The sequence below is a fragment of the Populus trichocarpa genome, chromosome 4, assembly GCF_000002775.5.
Source record: "Populus trichocarpa isolate Nisqually-1 chromosome 4, P.trichocarpa_v4.1, whole genome shotgun sequence".
NCBI lineage: Eukaryota > Viridiplantae > Streptophyta > Magnoliopsida > Malpighiales > Salicaceae > Populus > Populus trichocarpa.
Genome location: NC_037288.2, coordinates 8670449 through 8680356, shown reverse-complemented (window position 1 = coordinate 8680356; position 9908 = coordinate 8670449). Strand labels below are relative to the sequence as shown.

The 9908-nt window shown below is 37.5% G+C and overlaps 1 pseudogene; it reads right to left on the bottom strand.

Annotated features, from left to right (window-relative positions):
• Positions 1–1669: 1669 nt before the first annotated feature.
• LOC18097615 (KH domain-containing protein At4g18375-like) lies at positions 1670–9483 on the bottom strand (annotated as a pseudogene).
• Between the last annotated feature and the right edge of the window lie 425 nt (positions 9484–9908).

The window sequence follows — 9908 nt, the reverse complement described above, 5'->3', positions numbered from 1 at the left end:
TAATATATCAAACTCTCGACCGGAATCATAAGAGTGGGATAATCACATGTAAGGAAAGCCAAATCATAAAATCTAATCCCTATCAAACAAACTAAATATTAAAGATTGAGATTAAAATTAAAAAAAATAAAAATAAAAAGCACCACTACTTTTTAGTGTTTCGATAATTAATTGTAAGGGGGTTTGATTTCCATTTAATTATTCAAGTTTCAGATCTTATGATAAAGGGTGATAAAACGATTTCTATGTCTTTTAACAGACTTGATCCTAATGTTGAAAGCTAATTTGAAAACAATGTAAGAAATATGACTAAATTTCATGTTAGAAACATGCTACTTTACAATCCGGGCTAATAGTTACCTTAATTCATCTGTGTTTATCGAACCCTTTATAGCACATTATTCATTGCAAATTCCTTGTTACAAAGCTTACATGCATCACACACTATTTATCAAGGGAAGAAACATGGAGTTTATTGGCAAGCTAAAACATGATCATGCTCTCGTGTTCAACCACACATGGAAGCAATTCAACATGATGCAATACTGTGTTTCTGAAAGAGCAGCCCACAGGAAATCTGAGGTGAGGATTAAGGTTTCTGTGACTTGTAGACATCTACATGACTCTCACACGATTCAAAATACACAAAAACAATGATGCCCTCGGAAAGTCTTCCTTAGTGAATCCAAAGTGAAATGCTGACAGAATTCTCGCCTCAACAGTCATGGACACTTTTGTCGGTCCTATGGTATTGAGTCAAGGGTGTCACAAAACTCGACACTACAATAACTTAGGACAGATTTCATGTGGACAAGTCTGATTGCATGATTTCATGGGTGCACTCAATTTATGGCAGTCTATCAAACATGGCTTGTGATGCCTCCCGTTGTGGTGCAAGTTCTTGTGTTCCTGCTTTGAAATGACAAGATTCTCCCACTGTACAACAACTCCTTTTGTGGGCAATCAACAAGTAATTTTCATAGCACTAGATAGAATTATAATTATAATGCAAACAAGATCAAATCTTCAACATGGATCGCCACAATACCTCTGATTAAGTGGCCAAGTTGAGGGTGCACTTGTTTATTGAGGATACCATCTATCTTGAATTTCTTCTGGTTGCTGATGAGTAGTGGATACCAGACTCTTATCCATTTCTTGTATTGCATGTGCAAAATGACCCAGGCCCATACGTGATCAAACTTGTACTTTTCAGTACAAATTCAGCCCCACTTCATACCAAGTCAACCATGGATGTGCCATTGCAATGTGCTACCAGTTGTCTGTAATGGAGCCTAGAAGGTGCAAGGGTACTCGAGACTTGTTGGCGTTTGTGTCAAAACTCGGGACCTAGCACACGCACGGGTCGTCTGCAATGGATTAAGGATAAATATTGAGCTGTAAAGCTTGTTGATGCCTTTTCTGAAGAGATCATATCAATCCATTCAAGATCTACTTGAATCATTTAGAAGAAAGCTAGCTTTTTGGTATACATCCACAACAGAGCTCGAAGTACTGAAGAGACAACCAATAATCACATCACTCCTGGTCACCAAACCATCTGAATCTAAATTGGTTCTGATGCATGTCATTGAAGGATGGAACCGCAGCAGGAATTACATGGATTTCCAACAGATTTCTCTTCCTGATAAGATTTTAATGATTTCGATTGTAGAAAATATTTGATTGTCGATTTTAAAGAATAAATATCCTGTCTTCTCTAATCAGAAGTTAACAATTTGCATTAGCCAGCCAAAATTGCACCTCCACTCACGTATCCCCAAGATAATGTCACAGCTAAAACAATCGCTGTGCATCCTGTCCTGCTGACAGGTCTATCTGCCAGTTGTAGTTAAGAAACCTTCCTCTCTTTTTTCCCAATAATTATTATTGCTAAGACACTATATGACAAATCCTGATACAAAATGGGCAAATCAAAGTCGGTGCTCGGTAATGGTAAGCGACTTGCTGAGCACTGTTGTTGGAGGAACTTTGTGGAGCATTAGTATTTGTGGACACCTTGCTGGGCAGTCATGGAGTTGGGGCTTTGCTGTGCCCTCATATTTGAATAGGGGCTCTGCCGGGCATTCATGTCCCGGTACGTGTTCTGCTGAGCATGGACGTTTAGTTAGGTGATCTGCTGAGTGTTCATGCTTTGGTAGGGGTCCGGCTGGGCACTCATGCTTTGATAGGCATCTTGCTGGTGAGCATTCATGCTTTGGTATGAACTTTGCTGGGAAGTTACGCTGGTTTGGTAGGAACCCTGGTGGGAATTCATGTTCTGTCCACCAGAAGACATGAAAGCTCGATAAAGACATTGTGCAGCAGTCAAATGCTCAGAAGATCCGTGATTCTCAACTTCATAACTACCATAATGGGATGTAAAAGCTTCAACCTTGTTCCAACAACCTGCATTTTGTATAAAGAAATTTAAGAATCTTTTGCAAAAATAAAATTTATGAAATAAAATATTACAAATGATTGATACAAATGTACAGAGCAAAACAAAATACTACAAAAATCCCTTCAACTGTAAAGGTTAATTTCATCAAATGTTTCAGTTTTACTGCTTTGAAAGCACCGGAATAGAGACATTATTCACAATGCTTTATGCTAGTTACGTATAGTACTGGCAGTGTAAATTCCTTCAGGGAAGGAATATTGCCAATGGCAAGGCCAGCTCCATGACCAGTGCTACAATCAACATATACCCACATGATCAAGCATGGATGATGAGTCCAAGGAAAACCATGATAGTCAAACCATGAATCAATTGAGCAACATAAATAGAAGCAGGATGTCGTTGAAGAGAGACACAGCAGGAAGCGGGTCATGTATGAGAATACTCAGATATTAGTTTTCTTTAAGTAGTGGTTACGTGTTTAGATCAAGAAGAGTTCAGGGATGAGTTTAGCTTAAAGAGACCAGGAGAAAGGCGAGACTGTCAGAGAACTCATACAACTGGGAAGTTCCAACTCAATCTGCAGTTGTAACTCTAGACTGGTGCAGAAGGCAGAAGGCAGAAGGCAGAAGGCAGAAGGCAGAAGGCAGTTTTATTTGCTAACTGTATCAAGGAATTTTAGTTGGTTTCCTAATGTGTCTCTTGAGAACTCTACAAAACTCGCTCTCCTCTAGATGATTTATTTGAATTCAGAGACATGTGGCATTTCTCAGATTTCACAACTCAATAATTTTATCAGTGCCATCAGTGCATCATAAAGATGGTAAATGGAAACATTTACTGGTATCTAAACAAATATAAAGGAGGTTTGGAAAATGATGCCTTTCTTTTTATCTGTGGAAATTGTGCTAAAGAACTTATGCCTGGCAATACTATTTTAATTTTTTGAAAAATATTTGGTTTTGAGACTCCAAGGCACCAGAAGGAGGAGATGGATGGTACCATGAGCTGTGTGTTTGGGGAAAGAAAAGGCCATTATATGAAGGGAGAAACAACCAATCAAAGGTAGAAAGAACGAGAATTCTGATAGAATTGTAGGAGCTCTTAGAATGGTTTTTGTCCACATAATGACCATAAGTGTTACTTTTTCATTAATCAGGAATTATAACTCAGCAAATTGAGTTGTGATTTCTGAATTCTCGAAGCACATCGAGGCATGGACTAGTTGCCAGTGTCACTTGTTGATATGTCAAACGATATATATTTATGTTGATCTGGTATGCCATGTCCCCAGCTAATGGAACCACTTATTAGCAGCATCATCAATCATCTAGCAGACTCTAGCAGACTCTAGCAGACGATCATTGATGAACTTTACAAAAACCTGAAAGCTCAAAAACTCAATGGCACAATTTGAAATCATGGGTGATATTTTTGTGGTTGTCCCATGCTCATGATATGAACGCAAAAAAACCCAAGACTTGTATCAGAAAATAAGTCCAAATCCTCACAAATTTTATATGCTTCTGCTAAACCACAAGGCCATGTCAAGATCATACCTCGTCAATACTTGAAACATCACACCCTCCAGATCTAATGACAGAATTCATTCCATTATGTGAGTTATTGGCCTCCAAAACATGGTTCATATTAGGCGAGTTATTAGCCTCCAAAACATGGTTTCATATTTGGGTATCTGAAATTTGGAGAATAACAAAGAACTCAATCACATTATTATTCAAATGCTAACTTGTACTTGCAAAAATAGAAACATCATCAATACCCCATAGCAGCTGGACTTGCACCTGTGTTTCGTCCACATTACACACACAAACACAGCATGTGCTGGACTTGCAGCAGAAGAAAGAAGAGTTTTGTTTAACAGTTCAAGCACCCTTAACTGTGGGATATAAATCAATTTATTGTCTTGGTTCAGACATTCCTAAATACATTATGGAACTGTGGGCTATGTTCAATCAAGATATTGTCTCAATTCAATTAAATCACTACAGAAAAACAGATTTAAAAGTACAAGTTACTGCCCAGAGTGTGGTAGAAATACAATAATTCCCAATAAGAACAATCTATAACCCTCGTCACTGAATTTATCACAAAAAACTTAAACAGGTAGTCACATAGTCAGCATATAAAGTACACAAAGATGGAAAAAGAAACAAAATTACCTCGAGAGGTTCGTATCCACCAGAATTGCTAGCTCCCATCATAACAGATGGTGGGGGTCCTATTCCTGGCAAGTTGTGTGCCAGCCCAAGGCCCGGGACAGGTCCAGCACGCTCAGGTTCTGCTCCAGCATTTTCATCATGCAAAGTTCTTGCTCCGAGTCAGATGCAATATCTACCAAAACATCTTTAGCAACACCATAATTTCCAGATATCTGAGAAAACCAGTATGAAGTTTACCTCAAATAATAGCCAAGCTCCAAGGAAAAGGGGGAAAAAATCAGAGCATCATCAGTTAAAACATCAAAATCAGCAAAAGATATTGATTGTGAAGTGCTGCATTCAACCTCATTACCTGTACAAGCTCCTCATCTTCAGATGCACATTTAGGCTTTTCATTCTTGGGGTATACACAAATTTCTGCCTGCAACCTCCTCATTTCATTGATATCCTGACTTCCTTGTCCAAGAATGCAGCCAACCTTGCTTGACGGAACCAGAAGTCTAGTAATCATACCCTTTTCAGAAAATTCACTAGTTTTATTCTGAAGCTGAAGAATTGCTTCAATGGTTTGTGATCTTGGATTCCACAGACCCTGAAACACTTGGAGATTTGTCCTTGCACAGATTCTGATGCAATAGAGCAGGTATTTCATAAAGAGCCCTCTTTGGCACAGCTGGTTTTCCAGAGATCTGAAATTTACCTTTTGAAATTACACACATTAAATCCACATGCAACATTTCATAAACATGAATTTGGAATGTTACAAAAAGTAATATGCAAGGCACGCACACGCACACTGCTATGATTCCATAAAAAACATCATAACATAATTATGCAGCAATCAAGTTTGTACTCATGTCCCTGTGCACACCAGTGCAAATGATGATGCTTCTGCATCCAAATGCTCAAAAGCAGTGAGCTCACACAATCATCAAATACTTGACAACATGCAATGAGGCATGATCAGTCACCTTATGGATAGAAAAAGTTTGTTTCTTGTAATGTATATGCTGAACAAACCCTCCTAGACTTCTGTTCCAGAGTCACCTTATCCTTATGGATAGAAAAAGTTCGCTTCTTGTAATGTGCACGCTGAACAAACCCTCCTAGACTTCTGTTTCAGTGCAGTTTCTTGCATGCAATAGACACACGCCATACCACCACATTCTTTCAACTTAGCAGCAGTTTAAAGGTCCAGGAAGTACTATGGCACTTTTGTATGTGATATACATCAATCCAACTCAGGATAGATGTTAACTTCTAAAGCCCTCGTAATAACAACCTGTTAGATAGTCTTGCCAACTTAAAGCTCAGCGAAAGGTACCACATATACTACCCCAACCAGATACTCATTAAGCATTGAGAAATATTACAATGTCTCTAGGGAAAAAACATGAAAATATACAACAGTAATGGAAATTGGTCAGGTTATAAAGCCTTTCGAAAAGCAACGACCACCAATCCTATCAAAGCAATCCACCATCTTAAACTCCAGAGAGAGAAAATCTTTGTCGTCAAATTCAACCAGAATGAAACCACCAAGAGCAGGATGCAATCAAACTAACAATTTAATGAATCTAAGAACTAGATGTCATTATCATTATGGCCAAGCCTATTGAACTGTTTCTTCCTACATAAAGGGCAAATTTGTAGAATAAACCAGTTAAAAAGAGAAAAAGAACCAGTTCACTTGTGCTCCCATATATATATGCAGGGCTATCCACCAAAATTCTGCCAGGATTAGATATAGTATCAAAAAATTGCTTCAAAATTATCAAACAGGGACAAAAGAAATCTCCCCAACCTGCATAATGCAATGGGGGTAAGGGTGTAACCCAATCACAGAGAAAAATCATAAGAAAATATGTAGTTATTAAGTAAATAGTCAAATCATATGATAATAGAAGGCTATATGACAGGATCATGGCATAGCTCTGTCCTACTCCATTCTTAAAAGCTCCCCGTATGTAACTCTTCCTTTTCAAGGGGGGAGAGGTACCACTCATAATCTGGCTGGAGGTTGCTCAATGGAGAAAGTGAACTTCAAATTATGAATAGCGTATCTACTAATGCCAGGGAAAACCCCATCTATCTTCTATTGAAGACATGGTAAAGAATATGAAACAACTCAGACTACACATAAAATAATATAACAAAGAAAACAGGGAAAGAGGTCAAAATAGAAAAATAAATGTCCTTCATAAATGCTATTAATTCCGTAGTTATGCCAGTCTTCCTGCACTAGATATAACAATAAGGTGAGAAAGGTCTGTCCACCCACCTCTTCTGCATGTTTGGCCTCATCCTTTGCAACTGTCATGACTTAACCAGCGTACGCTAAGATCTTGCAGGGGTATACTCATTTCTGGATGTATCTCTCAAACTCAAACTCGAAACTACAACCTTCCTTCCAATACAAAGAACATTCAATCAAGCGGATCACTTGAGCTCTATCGGGGAAATAATTATCACATCTTTGAGGACAGTTCATGGCGAGCGCCTATGTCAACTGCTCATGAGATGCGTACAAACAGCCAAAGAAGACCCATCTTCTTGAGAAGACCTGCATTCCACTATGCTGATTCACAAGGCAGAACTCAAGTAAGAAATCTAGAAGTGAAATCAGTAGAAAGCATAAAGATGTCAATGCCAAAAGTCTTTAGCCAAAAAAACCTTAACATATCCACTTAGGTATTGAGTCAACTACACTACAATCCACTGGACGATATGGTCATATCAAAATTCAATTGGTAACTTTCAGATCATTTATGTGACTTCAATCAACCCCACAATCTTCCACATGAGGCACTCATCTACTTTATCTAGTGATACTACTTTATTCAACTATTGGCATACGCATTAAAAGAATTCCAAGAATCCTAATGGCCTTCCGGTGAAGATTTTGCGAAGTCCTTGGGTTGTTGGGCATCTCAATTAACTTTGCTCATGTAGAAAAAAGCACTGAGAATCAGCCTCTCAGAAGCCAGTGAAAGACTATTTCCATATCCTGTCTCACATAATTGACTATAAACTTCAAATAAGTGTTTGATGCCACTTCTTAAATCCATTATGCTGCAGTTACCATCAAAGGTTGAAGAGGAAAAGGACAATTTGCAAACCAAGGTATTTCTTCTCAGATGTCATTTTATACTCAAAAAATTATTAGAAAGATCAGACTGCAATTGCAAGAGCTACATTAATTTTGTATCAAAAAATCACAAACTTGAGGTATAATGCAGTAAAAAAAAGTTAAAGCTGCACACTGCATTCTTACCTAAAAAGAGTAGGTTTTACATTCGTTCCTAATGATGCTAAAACTGCAACTTGATATGGGTGGGCTCAGTGCATTGCAAGCCCAAAACTAATTACGTGTTCTCATTATCCAGAACCAAACCACTGGCAAGTAGTCTCCAGAAGGCACAGCCAAAAACCTTAACGGGACAAAAAAAATAGGCGCTACCTAACGGGTCTTCAACTTAGCAATTATTTTTCTGTAGTGGTGATAATCAAGTGATAGAGCAGACTATACAGAATAGGACTCTAAGCCTTTTTTTTCTTGTATGCAAGATACAAATGCAAATGAGATTCCTGAATCCTCCTACTTAACAACTAGTTATCCTGCCTCACAACTACAGGAACTCATTAGGACCAAGAGCCCAAAAAACAACGGCGCTGATTGGAAAAAAGGAATAAAAGAATTAGCGCACCTTCCCCTGGTGAGCAATCCACGCACAATAACAACATACCTTCTCCAACATGCATATAACGGAGTTCTACCTTGGGAACAAACAAGAATGCAATACCATCAATCTCCAGACATGCCTTTAATGTGATCTCATGATGAAAGTCGAATCGATATTTTCTTTGAAAAGGTTCAAAAAAGATTTACAATTCTCAAGACAGGCTAATTAAAGAGAGAGCTAGCATGATTCATATTCATTCACAATCAATACTCATATGCCAAAATCTGTACTACTACATAATACCAACACACAGCTTCGGTAATTTGTCAAATGTTAACATCAATTATCATCCACTTCTAATACAAATTATAGTCGGCCAAAAAGCCTACATATTAACTATAATTCAGTTACTAGGGAAAAAGAATTGGAATAAAAGAAAAAACAATGCGGTGCCAGTATCATGTCCAATAAAAACCCGATGAAGCAAATGAGAGACCAACATCATATATTACCTGGACCAATTCATCAGTGTCCGTAGCACAGCAAGAACACGTATGTTTGCACCAGTCTCACTTCTTAACCTCTGAGTAACATCTCCCCGTTTTCCTAAAACACAACCTACCATATTATTCTGAACAAGAAGCCTTGCCGTGACAAAATTATTCTCCTTATCATCATAATCCACAATCCGGTCATGAACTTTCAAAAGCGCGTCCAGCCAGCACAATGTGGCTCCAATTCCTCCTCATCGTCATTTTTTATCGGAGGTTTAACAGAAGAACTATAAAAAATAATAACTCTCTCGTCCAAACCCTGAATTGAATCAGCAACAGTAATTTTGGACTGCCTTTCTTCCCTTAAGGCTTTCAGCCTTTCACTATATTCCCGCCCTTTCCAATAACACTCCAAATCTCTTTGGACGGTCACAGTATCCTATAAACAGTACCATCATCAAGATAATTTTCTGATAATTCTTCGTATTTTCCTTTCCTACAACTAATACTCACCCCTTTCCTTTTAAATTGAGTATTTACCGGTTTCTTGAAAAGTTTCCACCTATTCCCATCCATTCTTCAACAAAATTATATATATAAAAATATTAATTAGACTCAAAATTTAGAACTATAAACTCGTGATTGATCTTTTTGTAAGAAAATAAAGTAAAGAATCAAAAACTTAGGGTTTTGTAAAATGTGATAAAGAGGAGGAGAGAGGCGCATACCTAAGAAAGAGGTGTTGAGAGAGAGAGTTGAAGCAAATTGCCGCTAGCTAGAGATGGCAGCGGTGGAACTCTCAATGGAGAACCCCCTTCTTTGAGTTTATTTGTTATTTTGTAGTTTTTTAGTGTGGTTTGGGCTAGTCCAATGACAAATCACGAGGATTTGTAAGGAGTGCTTGTTTTTATCTTCTAACTATTTTTTTCAATTGTTTTTTAAGTATTTATGATTATTTTAACTGAAATTAAAAAAATATTTAATTTCAATCGAAAAATATTTTAAAAAAATACATTTCTATTTTTCTTAATTATATAATGGATCAACATTCTTTTAATTAAAATGGTATTATTTTAATAAAAAATAATTTAAAATAAAATTTAACAGAGAAAAAAATAAACTACGCATAAGTATTAGAAATACTCAC